The sequence below is a fragment of the Epargyreus clarus genome, unplaced genomic scaffold, assembly GCF_041222505.1.
Source record: "Epargyreus clarus isolate Ecla_fem2 unplaced genomic scaffold, WU_Ecla_fem_2.2 ptg000026l, whole genome shotgun sequence".
Taxonomy (NCBI): Eukaryota; Metazoa; Arthropoda; class Insecta; order Lepidoptera; family Hesperiidae; genus Epargyreus; species Epargyreus clarus.
Window position 1 is genome coordinate 3,485,453 of NW_027332233.1, and position 18,639 is coordinate 3,504,091.

General features: G+C 40.1%; 1 protein-coding gene across 1 annotated transcript in view; it reads right to left on the minus strand.

The window, feature by feature from the left end:
* Positions 1 to 18,639, minus strand: part of nmo (serine/threonine-protein kinase nemo) — a 211,565-nt gene that overhangs the window by 52,554 nt on the left and 140,372 nt on the right.

Genomic DNA, 18,639 nt, shown 5'->3' on the forward strand with positions numbered 1-18,639 from the left:
ACGTCATTGACTCTCATTCTTCTTCCCGACAGGCAGACCCTTAGACGTAGTCACAACTGTCACTACAACGTATCACGTCATCCGCGTCAAGTTGATACAAATAACGTCATTCACTCTCATTTTCTTATCAATGAAGCCCTACGCCGGAATCATACGTCCGACATACAGTAGGAAATGGGCCCCCGCGCAATTTTCTAATGAACTACTTTTCGCCCGCGGTCCCGCCCCCGCCGGGCTCCAACGTGCGCATTACGTAACGCCGCAGATGTAAACCGAAATCCAAAGCCGACGTGATAAGAGCACGGGCGGAAAATAAAAACACTTTTTTTGGCTTTCGTGTTCGTGACTATTTTTTGTTGGTACATTCAGTCGAAAAAATGCTAACAAAATCTCGATTACGGTGAAAATGGTTTAGAAAATAGTAATAATATAGTTTTTGCAGTTTTTCTCAGAATATCAGTTAATTAGAACCACGCATTACAAAAAACAGAAACCCAATTCAAATGTAAATAACATCAAAATTTATTTTCAAACAAAGATAATTAAAAAAAAAATACTTTACCGTAATGAGCTTACACAATTAAAGAACGCTTAGAGTTCGAGTGTCCAACTTCATGGAAAAGCTCGTTGCAGAAATAACAAACCTATTAAAACAGTTGCAACTTCACTTAAACCTTAACTTAGTACAGATGAATAAAAACACATATATGAAATTCAATATTTCTGCGCGAAATTTATACAGAACCGACAATTTGAAAATATAAATTGGTCTAATTTGTTCTGCGCAGCGCACAGGCGTTGGACGCCGGCGGAAACCGCACAACCGTGTTTAATTATCTGCAAAAATTAAGGCGGATTTATACCTATTTGTCTGACGTGTCGTGTCGTTATGCCTGAGAACGGTAGCGGATTTATATATTTAGTATAACGACATTTAATTGCAGAAATTCTCAAAAGCGAAACATGTTTTAATGTAGGTGTAAGGAGGCTACCAATTCACACTTTGCTAGCGCGGTGGAGTATGACCTAACCCCTCTTAGTCTGAGGGGAGAACCGTGCCCAACAGCCAGAAAATAATAAGTTCATGAAAGATGTGTTGTGGTGGCCTGTTTTGATAATATAAAAGTCACTTTACCTAATGTTTGAATCCGATATGGTTGTGACACAATGAAATGTTTTTCGTTTATACCAACGGGGACACTCAGTCAGGGGATGTCAGTTACAGTGTATCTTTCTACTTCCGAATCGGAACGGACGTATCGGATGCGTCACAATATGACAAGTCAGACAAATATCAACCCACCGCAGGCGACCGTTCATTCACGTCAAATATAAATACAAAGAGGGCAGCGAACGTTTAAAATCGACAAACAGATCCGTCCTTTGTAAATCGTTATCTGGGTATAATTGCAGAAAGTCGTAGCCACGCGGTCACAGCCCAACCGCTCTAAACTCCAGTGTAGAAAACAATTCGCAAACAGTAACTGATTACTTGTCAGCAATTGTGTTCTTGAAGATTTTCTTGGTGTGCTGATCGCGTCAAGATGATTCCAAACTTCTTACGAATACTAATCGAATAATTCCCTTTGCAACATAATAGTTTCCAGGCCTCTCAGAATTTATAAGGGGGTCCAACCGTAACCGAATCAATTGTCTACCATTTTTTGAGCATCAAACTTATCGAAGATATTTTGTCACAATACGATTCTTTGACACGAAAACAAATTTCCACAGTAAATCCAATACATGAACTATTGCTTGAGACTCGACCACCTTCCATTATTTATTCCATTGCTTTCATTCAAGAGGCAAGTATCACGACACCAGATATCGTGAAACTTTTAAATAATGTGGACTGTTTTGTTAATCAAAACAGATCAAAGTTGAATGAAATGCAGCGCGACAGTTGCTTCGTGGCGGTGACATGGCGAATGTTTGTGACAGCGAGGATTTTATTTATGCAGCGGTTCTTAGCTTCGTGATGTCTACATTATTCACTTTCATTGCATTATTCTTCATTGTTTACATATAATTAGGGTTACCATTAGCGTTTGCAATTAGACAGATATTTGAAGGCAACAGATTTGCAAACTTAAAAACGTAAAACAGTCAGAAACTTTTAAAAGTATGTTTTCTACCGATTTTATTACAAATCATAGCCGCTCATAGACACCAGTCTCGAAACCTATAAGAACTTAAATAATGTCAAGAATTAGAGCTAATACGAGTGATGGACTAAGCTACCAACAAAGAGTGCGTTTAGTTAAAGGAAGGCCAGAGAAAAACTCAATAATTGACAACCCTACGTAGAACGGAATGCAAACCGACGAATTCCGTAGTGACGACAGCGCGAATGTGTTCACGTCGAGTACGACGAAGTTATTAATGCATCGGTTCACGACCTCGCGGACCGACGAAACTGCTCACACCCGCTGAATTAATCGCGATCGGATTAGACCTTGTCCTTCGAGGTGCTTACATGTAATTAATTAACACAGTAATGCACCTAATTAATACGAATACGTATGTAACAAATAATTGCAACAAAATTATGAAATGTTAATCCTCCTATCTTTGATGTGATGTTAATAACAATAATAAGACCGGAGTACATTTAAGCAATGATAGCCTACTGGTTGGTTAAAATTTAGCTTCTCAATCGAGGAATGCGTGTTTCAACTCCCAGGCCACCTCTCCACCTCTGATCTTTCAAGAGTATTACAAATAATTTATCAATTGCTTTAATGGTGACGGAAAACATCGTATGGAAACCTGAATACCTAAAAGATCTTGACGACATTTAAATAGTATTTTCACAGTGGCAGCATCATCATCTATTTCTCCACCACAATAACAATATTCCTGCATTACATTTACCTTAGAGATACAACTTTATGAACTTAAGCTCAAAATTGATTATCTTCATTGATATTGGTTTAAACTTCCCACATAACTTCAGCTGGATTGCATGTGTAATTGCTAACTGAAAAGCAGAAACTATTTAGTTACATACTCGTAGTATGCGGCAGCAAAACATCCACATAGTTATTGTTCCGCAAACAGCAATGATTAGTTTATTATTATTATGTCTATGGGAAAGAGAAGACGGGATATGAATATACTTATGTTGTGAAAATACATAATACAGTGAGAATGAAAGAGATGAAAGAAAAGATAAAAGAAAAGAAAAATCAACAATGAAACAAAAACAAATTGTAATTCGTTTCCTCACACATGACTTAGAATTAATTGCATCAACGAATGTGAAGCAAATCCTTTGATAGTGAAAAAGTCAGAGCTTTTGTACAAAAAGCTCCAGATAAGGTTGGATTTCGTGCAAAAAATCCACGGCTCGAATAGCTAATGACTGGAAAGAAAGAAATGCACTAAGTTCGGTCTGCAATTCGGTTTATCTGAAGCGCATCGGACACGCTTCCAAGCTACGAAGCTCGTAAGCCAAGAAGCTTTCCAGCTGCCGACTTCCTATATTTTTGACTGAGTTTAGGGCGCAAAATTTACAAAATTATTTGTCCATTTAGCGCTCCACTGGATTGTTCCACTGAACACCCCTGGACATCAGCCTACTCTAAACAGGAGGGATTTGCCAAAGTTACGGAGTTGACCCGTGCGTGTTGGTAATATAGTAGAAACGAAAAGACGATCGTTAATTACAGAATTAAATAATTAATATTAATTGTTATCACTTTCGGATATCGACTTGCCACCATGTGTTGTAAACATTTAGAGTTAACAACAACGCGAAGTTTGTGCAACTTTAGTCATGTGATTTCACTCTCAAATGTACAAAAACTAAATAAATTACTTCGAAACTTACTACTTTGTCTATAAGCTGGCAACATGCCAATAGATGGGGAAGAGAAAGATTTAGAAAAAAACAATGTGTCCAAGCCTTGCCAAGTTACTGCTGAGATTATAAAGAAAACTGTACTTCAAAATGAACGAATTTCAGCAATTTGTAAAAAAACAAAACGCCGACGAAGCGTGGTCTTAATAAAGGGAGATCATAGATCACTCTTAAGAACTAAAATAGAATGCCTGACATGAGCTAATGTACTCTACGTTAACCTATAAGTAACGAATGTAAACTTTGCTACCAAAACAAAACACACAAATGTTTTCGGCGAAGCCACATATAATTACCATTTCCTATTCTACCTAGAAAGGCAACTTATACAAGCATTAACATTTATTATGTCCATAAAGTTTTGTAATGTACATATAATAGTAACTCGAAACTCCTTCAGGAAAAACGAGGATGCTTAAACGAAACTAATAATTCCAATAGAGATACCTGCGCCTCTTCATGCTCTTATCCTCATATGTAACTAAGCGACCATAAGACCGTTACACCAGAACTCATAAAGATATCCTTTATGATTTTCGTTCATTACTCGACATGCCCAAAATATTTATTCTACCTTTATTTTTTTTCATGTTCTTTTCAAAATGAAAATCAATCATCAAATCATAATCGTGGATAACCACGACAATTTTTAATTTCAACATCAAATTATCTTAATATCATTGTCGATGAATTTTGGTTAAAACACATATGGACAACTAAAGATACGTAGGTAATATTAGCAAAGTGCTAACTGTAACCCAACGGGTAATTGGAACAGTAACTACCTTTACTTCTAGTCCTTGGAATAGTAATTCGAAGGCTAGTTCGCCGTCAAGGGATATTGGAGCAATTCCCTGGTAAAACAATTAATTACAGTGACACAACGCTATCCGTCTGCCACCGAAGAAATTAAGTTCGAAATGAATCGATTACCGATTCCTACAACAGTTCCATTCTTACCATGAATATTTAAACCGTTAATTATGTAGCAACAAAAGAAATAAGAAAATATAAATCTTAATTTACAAAATAAATTGAGAACGAACTAAACATAAGTAAGTTTCCGATAATGCGATTACACATTAATATTTTAATCAGAGATTAACTGTTTTTAATTTGGTTTTAAAAGACAAATTTAATTAAGAAAGTAAAGACAAGTGACAGTCATAACAAACAGAGAAGAAACTCAATAGATATTGAACAACTGACAGAAGGTTGGTTATTCGATTAATCATAGTGACGTAACCCGTCGGCTGCCGCGTATCCGAAGTTCGCAATCAATCGGTGGTTGATTAATATCCCCCGTTTTCTGTTAGGACGTGTAATCGATTAGACGTGATATGGTTCGCGTGATGGATTCGCGTCTTGGAGAGATAAGGATAAGGAAGGAAATCTTAGGAAAAACCGATATCGCTAGTAAAGTTTTTGTTTTGGTGAAACTGCTTTTGTTTTTTTTTTTTTTTTATAATATGATTTTTGTAGCAGACGAGCATACAATCCACCTGATGGTAAGTGGCTACTGCCACCCATGGACATCTGTAATCAACCCCAGATAGATTAGATATTCCCACCTGGGGTCGGCGCCGCTACCCTTGAGGACTAAGCTTGAACGAACGCCTCGGAAAAAGTCTGTCTCCCTTACCACACCCTTCAAACCGAAACACAGCAGCGCCTAACACTGCTGTTATTAGGTAGAAATAGGTGTGGCGGTGGTGCCGCCGGAGTGGAACCACAAAGGGTTCAAAAGATTGTGATGTTGTTGGGTTACTGATCAGACAAATAACAATGGTTGCAACCGTATCAAACAATATCTTTTTGAGACATTTTTTTTATTTTATTTATTGTACCTATAGATTCCTGTTGTTCATACACACAGTATTTTAAATATATTATAACGCTCAATGTATGGTAAAAACTTGTATTGTGACCATATGCCCAAATAAACATTAAAAAATATTAAATAAATAACACAGAACTTTGAAAAAGAAGATATAAAATCTAAAATTCTGATTGCGTAAGGTATAAAAATGTCCAATAAAGACTGCAATTCTTATAAGGGTAGGAAAAATACATCTAACATTTATTACAACCTTAAAAGTTTACTTGTCTTAAGACTCAATAGAAGTAATAATATGAACCGATCTAATAATAAAATAGTAAACAACATTCTATTTATTTAATAATCTACAGTCTTATTTTATTATTATACATATAATAGAATAGAATAGAATAACATAAATATAATTTTATCCTTGCGTCCAAACAGTAAACCAGTTTCTAAACAGCAACTTGTCGAGATACCAGACAAAAAAGGGAGGAAATTCTGAAGGGCACAAATTTAATGTGAGCCCTAGACGTCGGGCCGGGCGACATCAGAGGAATAGCTTGAATACATTAAATGCGAGGCGCGTGCTCTATCCCAACGGAACAGGGTTAGGTCGCATCCCTAGATCCGTATCGCTATATATCTACACATTTTAGTAGTAGACATACTTATGTGCATTACTGCTTTGGCCTTCGGGGTAACACATAAATGTTTTACACATCTACGACTGAAAAACGAGACAGAACGTTGACTACAAATGTGTATAAAAGATACAATGGGTTAGCGAAAAATTATTCATGAACGGGGGCATATTTACCTTCTTTTCAAATGTGTTATCCTCAAAACAAAATAGGCTATCATAACATATAAACAAATGCGACAGAAAAGTACCCTTAATTTCAAAAGGAATTGACAAACGTACAACCAAACAGATAGACACAAATGTAATAGAGCTATTCTCTAGAATACTAGGTACAACATTACATTTGTACACACTTGAGTACCTACTCTAGACCCTCTACTCTGCTTTTTTTTTTTTTTTTTTTTATATTTGAACCTGACGATAAAGCAGACGTGCTACCTGATGGAAAGTAGTCAACGTCGCCTATGGACATTTGCAACACCAGAGGAGTCGCCAATGCATCGCCGGCTTTGAAGGAGAGCTCTTTTTGCACCTTTTTTGAAGAGCCCCATGTCATAGCGCTCTGGGAATACCTCAGAAGGAAGTTCATTCCACATTTTGCACGTCCGTGGCAAGAACGTCCGCGCAAATCGAACCGTGGAGGACCGCCACGAGTCCAGTTGGTGTGGATGGAACTTCATCCTTCGGCGAGTGGTGCGATGGAGGAACGGTGATGTAGGCACCAGGTCAAATAGTTCCTGGGAACACTCACCATTGTAAAGCCGGTAGAACACGCAGAGGGAACCTATGTCCCTCCGTAAACTTAAAGGTTCTAGCCGATCGGAAATCCTCGGATCGTTGACGATTCGTACTGCGCGTTTCTGTACGGAGTCAAGTGGGTTAAGTTGGTATTGGGGTGCTCCTGCCCAGAGATGCGAGCAGTACTCCATGTGGGGTCTCACTTGCGCCTTATAAAGCAGAAGGAGTTGCCCCGCAGTGAAGTACCGCTTCGCTCTGTTCAGGACGCCCAGCTTCCTTGATGCCAACTTCGCCTTAACGTCCAAATGACCCCGGTATTGCACATCACACGATATGTCAACTCCTAGGATCCCTATACTTTTATCAATGGTGAGTGGAATTCCCTGGAACCGTGGCGCTATGACGAATGGGGTTTTTTTAGCGGTGAACGCGCAGACTTGCGTCTTCGTGGGGTTGAACTCAACAAGGTTAAGTCGACCCCATGTCGAGACCTGCTCCAGAGAGTTCTCGATTTCAGACACAAGTCGGATTCTGCTTTCCTCCACGAGAGTCCGAGAGGTGTTTGCACGGCCTGTGTACACAGCATCTCCCGTACTATCATCCGCATAGCAATGAATGCTGCTAGATTTTTGCAACATGTCATTGATATGCAGAATGAATAGCGTGGGAGAGAGGACAGAGCCCTGGGGCACGCCAGCATTAACAGGCTTCGTGTCTGAGCAGCACCCGTCAACTACGACTTTGATTTGCCGCTCAGACAGAAAACTGGCTGTCCATGTGCACAACCTCTCGGGAAGACCGTAAGATGGAAGCTTCGCGAGAAGGGCCCTATGCCAGACCCGGTCAAAGGCCTTTGCGATATCCAGGCTAACCGCCAACGCCTCACCATTACTCTCAACGGCTTGCGCCCATCGGTGTGTGAGGTACACCAGAAGATCACCAGCTGAACGGCCCTTGCGGAAACCATATTGGTGATCGCTGATCAGCTGGCGATCCTCGAGGTACCTCAGAAGCTGGGTATTAACCACACGCTCCATTACCTTTGAGAGCAAGGAGGTTATCGCAATAGGCCTGTAATTAGCCGGGTCACTGCGGTCACCCTTTTTAGGAATCGGGTGAACGAGGGCTACCTTCCACGAAGACGGTACTTCACCTGTGGTATAGGAAAGCGAGAATAAACGCGTTAAGATGGGAGTCAACTCGGGAGCACACGTCCTCAGCACCACTGCGGGGATTTCGTCCGGCCCACTCGACTTCTTGACATCAAGGGACAATAGAGCTCGCCTGACAGCTTTCTGCGTAAAGCGTATATCAGGCATAGAACCCTCACACCGCGGGATGGTAGGCGGTGTGGCCCCCTTGTCATCAAGAGTCGAGTTTGAGGCAAAGAGATTGCCCAGAAGATCGGCTTTCCCCTTTGCCGTGTGGGCCAGAGAATCGTCTGATTTCCGCAGGGGCGGTAGTGAGGAGTGACAGAAATTACCCACGACAGCTTTGGCCAGCGACCAGAAGGCTCGACTCCCGGAGGGGTAACCAAGTAGTCGCTCGCCAATTCTGCCAATGTGCCTAGACTTCGCCTTGGCCATATACTTCTTTACTGAACGGGAGGCAGCGTTAAGTGCGGTTCGTAACTCGGGGGTCTTCGGATCCTTGCACGCGTGTGCTGATGCCCAGGCTTGGTAGGCCTCTTGCTTATGACGTGAAGCCTTAGCGCAAGGCCCATCAAACCAGGGCTGACTCCGCCCACCGACGGACACGACAGAGTTTGGAATGAAGCATTCCATACCCTGCCGTATGACGTCGGCCACAGAGTCAGCGCACGTGCTAGGATCACCCGAGACGAAGCATAGCTGCCTCCACGGGTACGAGGCCAGGAATTCCCGGAGCCCGTCCCAATCTGCTGACCTGTAGTGCCAAACTTGTCGCTTCCCCGGTGGTCGAGCCCCCGTGGGACGCGACAAGGGCACAGAAGAACTTACCAAGCAATGGTCAGAAGATCCAAGAGGAGCCTTGACCATCACTTGGTAGTCATCAGGATGGTTGGTTAACAGAAGATCCAGCAAAGACGCAGTATGGGTCTCAATATCAGGTACCCTAGTATGACCGGGTACGACCTGGGAGAGCCCATATGCCAAGGAGAAGTCATACGCAGTTCTTCCGGCGAAGTCCGTGATTCGGGAGCCTAGCCATTCAATATGGTGGGCATTGAAGTCACCCAGAATGACCAACTCCGCCGAAGGGCACTGCTGCAGCATTTTGTCAGTCCCCCACTGGACGTGCTCGAATAGTCGAGTTGTCTCAACATCTCCGCTGTAGGACCTATAAAGGCACGCGTAGACGCGGGTCTGCCCCCCAATATCCACGCGCACCCACAACAAGGATAGGTCCTTGTCTTCGAGGCAGCTGAGACGGCGGCAGCAGATATCATCCCGAACATACACACATACCCCGGCTCGACGCCTGAAGGCATGTTCTAAACTGTAGCCGGGGTAATTTAAATACGATGTTTCGCCCGAGGGCGATATCTGCGTCTCCGTCAAAAAGAGAAAAGCCGGCTTTGCCGTCTCAAGGTGGTGATGGACGGCATCCAGATTGGAATGGAGCCCCCTGATGTTGCACATGTTCACAGTAAGTGTGGAGGAGGTCGCCGCTGAGTAAACGTTTCCCTTATTATTCTGCCTTTTCATTCTGGTGGTATAAGAAAAAGAGGAGGAATTTGAAAGGACTTGCGATGCTCCTTCGACGCCTCTCGGGACAAGGTGTGGATCCCGTAGCGCCGTGCTCACAGTGGTAATGTGGGATGCTGGCGCGGGGGACGGAAGGGCCCCCGGTCCCCCCCGTGCACGACTACCCGGCTCCACTCCGGTCTCTTACTCCGGCAGGGTAATCGTGCAACGGGATTTTTCGCCGGTTGGCGGGACAGCCTCGCGGGCCAGAGGTTGACGGTGTTACCCGGGTTCGGGTCCCCAACTAACCGGCGGGCGGCCAGCGGACAACCGTTTCACCGGGTCTCCCTGGCCCCCGCGCCAATACACCACGCCTCCGAGAGCAACGACGCCTAGAAGGACCCACCGGACCAGAAAGGTACGCCGTCGGAAGCACCACAGAGGATGGGAAGGGAGGATAGGGGATGAACTGGCTCCCAGGCGCACTACCGAAACACGAAGAGTCGTTATTAGCGGTAGACTTCGGCCTGAAGGTGGTAGCTAGCCAGGCAGATCCCACGAAGAGATCTTACCACCAAGCGGGACACCTTTGGGAATTACGCCAGGCAGTGTCAGATCCAGCAACCAGTGGGACCGTCGCAGTAAGATGTTAAATGCCCGAGTAGACGCTGCTGCCCATCTACCCGGTAAAAACCCTTAGTCGCCTTCTACGACACCCACGGGCAGGTATGGGGTGGTCTATTCGCCGCCGGAGCCACACGGCACGACGGCTTCTCTATATTATTAGATCATACATATGCATTAACATGCCGAGCCTAATCTGAACAGCTTATGTAAACATTTTCAAATCGCAGATTCATTTGATGATTACTAAAATCTTGTGCAATTCTAGTTTCTGCTTAATTAACTAATGTGGTTAACACGAGTACTTAGTATTCCTTGTTATTCGTTAGTTAACAATCATATATTTAATTTACTTAATCAGTGAACATTAAAAATCGTTCGTGGGTTCGTAGTATCGGTCGTATTCTTAGTTATTTATATACATGTTTTTGGAGGTGGAGAGATTTTGAACTCTTTCTGATAACAGCCAATAAAGCTTTAAGTAAAGTTCATAAAGTGACGCGTAATTACTTAACCTCCCAACAGCCTACAGCCAAAAACAGGAGAATTCAATAACTGGCAAACTTCAATTTAATTTCAGTTATTACGATTTGGAACGTAAAGATGGCCGCTCGTGTGTAATAAACTGCCGCGCGGCGTCATAACTCCCCGAGTTATATCATCCGAAGGACCTAATGAAGTCGTGGAATAACATAAAAGCGGTAATTTACGACGAGATTCTTTTACCTTAAGCGTCGGGACGGCAAACAACGCCAAGGTTTAACGTTTCGCGATGGCAACGTCATTTTAGCGCGCTTTGTTCGTTCGCAATGCGTTAGTACCGCTCGATAAGGCAATAGCGCATTAACAATGTTTAACGCGTGTATGCCAATAACGCTGTTAAAAAAATTACGAGCGAGCTCGCGTAATTAACGAGTTCCGTGTACGTTCTTGTCTAATGGGAATTTTAAACCGGGTTCGCCATAAAACAGCTGGAGGCGCTTTAGCGATGGAAGTATTACTCGCGCGAATGACCCGCCGTGTAAGTACGCTCGCGCTAACAAACGACAGATTTTACTGCGCGCCTCAAGAGTTTTATGTGCGTTTTTATACTGGCGAGTGTCGAATTTTTACGATTTCTATTCGGCTCGGTGAACCTAGACGTCGCCCGGACGTCCGACTCGTATTTTCTTTAAAGACATTACTCGTACAGAAGCGGAAAGGAAATAGGTTCCATTTTGATTTAACATATATATTTTTTTAACTCGACTTAGTTATTTATTTAGTTTAGTATCACAATTAATTAAATTTCCAAAATGTAATCTATCTATCAATTTACAAACTATACATCTATATATAATATATACAAAAAATATAATTTAAACAAAAAAAGAAATATTAAACTTTAAGGTAAAATTTACATTGATTATGTAGTAAATAGGTATGTGTCTTAAACTTGTTGTTATTCTTTAATATCTTAACAGTAGCGGGTAGACACCATCGCATATGCATATTTAAAACATCATAGAACATTAAAGTTCGTCTCCGTATAAGACAGATTCATTTCCAAACCCTGTGTTATATTTTTAAATCATTCCACAAATGACCACAAAATTCCACAAATCATTGTGATTAAACAATACATTTACATATAATACATGTACCTATACCTAAATTCAAATATCATATCCAGACATATAACATCTTCGATCGTTGCACCACGTCGAGGACGCGACCACAGAGATAAGCATAAGTAGAGCACCATAAATTCCATAACGACTGGGAGATGGATCATAACCGTAAAACGCTCCTCCGCTCTCCGCGCCTGACCTAGTGCTCAGGTCGACTACTATAAAAATAAAAAATATACTATGTACGCACGAAAATTGGGTGCGATGGGCGTAGACTTAGTCACATATTAGAAGTATGTACATAGGTGACATAAAACCAAACAAAGGAAAAAACTTACACAAAAACAGCCGTACTGTACTAACCTTTACCAGTTAAATAAATTCATCATGTAAGTGATTGGTGGGTACGGTAGCATGGGATCGCTTATGGTTTTTAGTCACTGAAACAAATCGAACAAATACTTAGGATAGGTATACCGATATATAACTCTAATAATTATTTATCAGAGACAAAAAATATTCGACAACATTTAAGGCGAAGAGAGAAAAGAGTCACAGAGTACATAAAATTAACAAAGTGACGTTTAACAAAGACACGTTTACAAGTTTATCATTAACCGTCACCACTATGTCACGCAAGTCCTTAAATCGAAACTTTATCATTTCGAGGAACTGTCACACTCACAATCGTAGCGTCTCATAACGCGGGACCCAAATTCCGGAGCACATCATTTGATTGCGCTCTCGTCGTGCGCTCGTGAGATAAACGTTTTATCTGCTATCAAACTGACGTTAAGACACTGCTTTTAATCTATACACGGAACATTTACGAAAACACATTTGTTTTAATCTTGGCTAGTGTATTGCTCGTTTAGCATTAACAAAAAAATAGTGATTAGAAAATGCAATGATAGCACAGTGGTTGAAACTTTGGCCTCTTAATCGGGGAGTCTGAGGTCAAATCCTAGGCACGCATCTGATTTATCAAAGTGATATGTTTATTAAATGTTAATTATAGTTTCTTAAAAGGTGAAGACAACATCGCGAGGAAACCTACATCCCTGAGACGTATTAAAAAAAGTTCTCAAAGGTTTAAGTCTACCAATACGCAGTTGGCCAACGCAGTAGACAATGACCTAAACCCGAACAATCTTTGAGAGTAAACATGCCCAGCAGTGGGACTGTAACGGCAATGGGTTGACGATTCACATCCTCTATTTAGAACACTCTCAAAAAAAATTTTCATCACATTCCGTAACACTAACTTTTTTGAACAAATTTCCATATTTTGCCGGCAATACAGTAAATCGATATGATGTGAATTATAGGTTCGTGCCCGCAGCGAGAGGGAGGTCTGCGTCGGACATTTATCGCGAACAATTAGTAATAAATAACATATCTGAAAATCATTTGCATACCTTATCTTTTCATATAATGTACCTATATTATTTTGTTTGCGTTTACCTGTGTGATACTGATATAAATAAGGTGTTGCTGTGCGCGTACACGCTAATCTCCAAAACTTTTTGATTTTTTAAATAAAATTCTGTGTGTATGTAAATTGGATGCATCTTAAAAGGTTATCTTTTTAGACTGCGGGTGTTATGTTTTTCGAGCTTCTCGTGGGGGAAAAATTATCTATTATATGTGTGTGTGTGTAAGTGAGAGGCTAAAAAATTGAATATGAAAATGGCCAAAACAAAACTTAGGACTGGAAATAATGTTGGATACATGCGACTAGCGTACGAGCGTAAACTGTGAAGTGTTTATTTAAAAAAAAATAGAAAAAAATGCATTTATTTAGGAAAAATCCTTAAAACTAGTAGTCGGGGCTTCCTGGTAAGTAGTCAAAGACACTTATTTAAAACACTATATAAAACCTATTTCATCTTAAAAATTTCATTGTTCAGTTAATTTAAACGAAATGTAAAAGAGTAAATTAAGGTATGTTTTTGTTTTCAGGATCTGAATATCAGAAGCCGTAAATAGTTAAAAGTTTTTAGGAACAATATTGGTTTGATTACGTTCTATTTAACAAAATTTAGGAGTTTATTTTATGAAAATTTAAGGCTCTTCGAAGCCTTAGAAATGTGTAAACATTTTCGTCCACGTGTACCGTTTATTACGAACAATTATGACTTCCGATCTAAATAGGTTGTTTGTTTTCCTACATATCTATACTTAAGAAACTATTGTTTATCTGTTAAATATCATGAGACGACTAACGTACCGAATAAAATAATTAAATATTATTTTAATTATTGTATTAAAAAGCTTATGGTTCAGTTTCTACTTTTATAAAATTTGATTAATAAACGAACATACAGTACACCAGTTAATTGGCTGACTTATATATGTCACGATCTCCTCAATCCTCATGGTGGCACCGCCTAAATATAAGCCACCTTAGCCCTCAAGGGCCAGGCCTAAATATAACAACTTCAAGTAAAATCCCCCTGTTCTATATAGAATTGGTTACATTGTCGACGGACGGCAGTGACTACTTACTTACCATTACTTAGTGTACCTACCCTCGTTCGCTACTACAATCTATTAAAAATCACGGACACAAGTTAGTTATTTCATATAGTTAAGTGCTGTTGCTATTCGAAAAAAATTCGTTTACCGAAAATATTTTTATTACTTTTGATTTAAAACGCCCATTTTGTAGTTACTTCGAAACGGCCTTTTTGCAGTTTGCAAACTCGTGGTTAGTTTTTGTTTAACTAACGTTTAGGCTCGACTGGAACAGAGTGGATTGCGATGTTTGATAGAATATCAACGACTATATTGATGTAACACACAAAATGTACGCAGACAGAAAATGAAATTTTGAACGTATATTTTGAAGTTTTTTTTTCCACCATTTATAAATTGGTTTTGGCACAAAAAATAAACGCAAAGTGATAAGATCACATCGAACATCATAAATATTAGCATACAGATATCTAATGACATGATTTGAAAGAATACACAATCGCATTAAAATATAAAAAAACTGTAACAAATTAAACACGCGTACAAAATGTACACGAGTACAAAACCGTCAACACAGTTGATTGTACTACACGAGTACTTTGTGCCTTTGAATTTTTTGTACCTATTTTACCTACCAATAACACGAGGCTTATCGTTCAGCTATTCGTTAAGCATTATATCGATAACCGTTATCGATATGATTAACTGCCGTTTTTCTAAAAACGGTTACAATTGGGCTCTCTAATCACACTGGTATCGGCGCCGGAAGCAATAGCTCACACCGGGACGATGGACGCGATAACACAAGTTCACAGAATGGATTTAATTAGTTGTGCGAAACTGTGTATAGTTGTGGAGCGTGGACCAATCAGAGGAAGCGCCGGTAGCGTGCAACTGGCTTTGTTCTAAACAATGCCACCGGACGCTATCTGAGCTAGAAATACCTACTTATATTTTGTCGAACACAATTTAGGTGTTCGCTACCACAAATGATTGTCCAAGCAGAAATAGGAGTGGCGGTGGTAAGCAGTGCTAGCCTAGTGGTTAAGAAACTTGACCTCTCCATCGAGGGATTCGAAGTTCAAATCCCAGGCACGCCTGATTTTTCAAAATTATATGTATTAGGATTTAATTATCACTTAAACTGGGACGGACGGTGCAGGAAAACATCGTGAGTATACCTGCATACTTGAGATTTATAAAAAAACAACTCAAAGGTTTTTTTTTTATAAAAGAGGAGTAGCTGACGAGCATGCAATCCACCTGATGGTAAGTGGCTACTGCCGCCCATGGACATCTGTAATCCACAGATGCGCCGCTACACCTGAGGACTAAGCTGGAACGCCTCGGAAAAGTATTTCTCCCTTACCACACCCTTCAAAACGGAACACAGCAGCGCCTAACACTGCTCTTATTAGGTAGAAATAAGTGTGGTGGTGGTGCCGCCAGAGTCGAACCACAAAGGGTTCTACCACCTTCAAAATGAAAAGTCTACCAATACGCACTTGGCCAGCGCGGTGGACTATGACTTAATTCTTCTCATTATGAGAGGAGACCCGTGCGCAGCAGTGGGAGAGTAAATGGGTTGATGATGATGATGATGAGGAGTGGCGGTGGTTCCTCAGGAGCCGAACCACAAAGGGTTCTTCCACCTTCAAACTAAACTTCACTTTTCTACACTACCTGAATAGGACGACGGTTGTATACAAAGTAAATGTCAGTAGGTAAATGTGACTGCAAAACATCTCTTAGTCTCTTTGTGGAAGTCATGTCCTACATAAAGGAAATGAACGCATACTCGTGTAGACTAGTATACCAACTCTTGCTTTCAATTAACATTTGTGAAATTTTACAATTAAAACCGTCACATAAGTCCCTGCCGTTATAACTGGGTTCCTCATAATATAATATAACTCATCATCAATCACAGTTATAATCCTACAATCTATAATCTCTACAATCAAACTTTCCAACTCCATATAGACAATTTAAAGTACCCAAGCAATATAGGACCCATGGCGATTCGCAACTCATGGCGTGGGGCAGTCCCATACACCCATCGATGATAATTAAAGCTGCCTGCAGCGTTAATGGCGCGGAGGGTGGTCATTCACGCCGTAAAGGGCGAGCTCACGCGCGCAATAAATACCAAAATGCTATCCACATACTTGCTCGGTCAGCAACACTTATAGTTTTTATCGTCGCGATCCCGCGGGGGATTCTCGATCTTGTTGAGAGCTCGGGTGAATTAGTGATCGTTCCATCCGATACAATTGAGCTGCGTTCGATCAAAAAACGTAACGACTTTAGCCATTTCTCACGTCGTTAACTTTAAACGTTACTTACACACTTAGACCATTATAGCATAATTATAGCACAATAGAATTAAGAATTTTCGAATAAATTTTAAAGCGTTGTTGCTCTTCAAGACGAAGTTAGACTGCATATTTGCCTAATCAGGCCTTTCATACTAAAATTGATAAATTATTTTATCTATTCTATTACAATATCTTTGATCTAAGTTCTCTAGCTAAATATCTAACTATCCATCAGATTTTAACAGGCCACAAAATGTATGTACTCATATACAATTCTTATACTATGGCGTTATTACATGCTATAATTTCTGTTCTCAAGTCCAACACACACAACACACATTAAACAAGAACGTATTAAATTAAAGTATCTACAAGGAAATAATTACACAGCAATAGGAAAACTTTTCACCGCGGAGATGAACCTACCGTTCAGCTTCCTATATTTGCTAGTGCTATGTTTTTATGGCGATCATTAAGCGAACGAGTGTATAGTTCATTATGCGTTTTGTTGACAGATCACTTCTCTGATTGACGAGCACAAAACATAACAAAACGTGATTAAATCATTAAAACTATGCATTAAGTAAATTTCATGTTTCTTACTTATTGCATGGGATATAAAAATATTCTGGTATCAATTAATGTAGTATTTGCACTTACCAGAATATGGTTTTGTTTATAAATATTTTTTACACTTTTTGGAATTTGATATTACAAATAAAACGTCAAAATTTAAAACCTTCAAAACATTAAACAATAAAAATGAGTCAAGTACGAATCGAGATGAGATGAAAGAATTTAAATGGGATCAAATTTATACAATATACAAAAACAAAAAAATATTTTTTAAACTTACATAGGTATAATCCGCGTAAAATTGCTAGTCCGCTCTTAATATAGAAATGAATCGCGTCGCCATAGCAAATTGTATGTCTACACCTGCTCGCAACAACTTCAGAGCGGACTACCAGTTTGGCGCGGACTATACATCCTTTTTCATGGAACACAAATACCACGACATGTAGGTACCTACCTATGTTATTCGTAACACCGGCATTTTATACAAACACGACAGAAATAGACACGTAATTATTTATAACAGCTACATTACAAAAACACGAACAGCGCATATTTTATGGATGTGCAAGTGACATATCCATAAATACGACTCGACGTCGATTGGGGCACGTTCGCCCTTTGTTCCCTATGCCGCAAGAACACTAGTTCAACGACATCCATTGCGTACTCCGAGACAGGATACCGACCCTGGACGAGACGACGGTCTCGTGAAAATATTCTTAAATCGTGAAAAACTTGTACAAAATATGTAAAAAAAATTAGAAGCGGTGATAACCTAGCGGTTAAGAAAAATCGTGAATTTCGCAGGATCCAGTAATATCAGAATATCAGAATAATATCAGAATAAAGTAATATCAGAATTTAGTAAGAAAACGGCACCATGTAAATACAGATTTGGGATGTAATCACAGATAAAGTACTCATATCTTATATATAAAATTCTCGTGTCACTATGTAACTAACATACCGTATTCCTCCGAAACGGCTTTACCGATTTTCACCAAAGTTTATATGCACATTCATGTAAGTAGGTCTGAGAATCGGCTACTATCTATTTTTCATAACCCTAAGTGATAAGGGTTGTTCACCCTTAACATTTTATTATTTATATGGCAACACAGCGTTTGCCGGGTCAGCTAGTAATAACTAATAATACTTCAAGAACCTGAAGAAAAAGAACATTCTTATTTCAACAGATATACGGATAAACAGATGTACAACAAGCCTTCATTATCTTAATTTTAGTTATTATTGACTAAAAGTAAATACTAAATTAAAAAAGGCCTCCTTTCA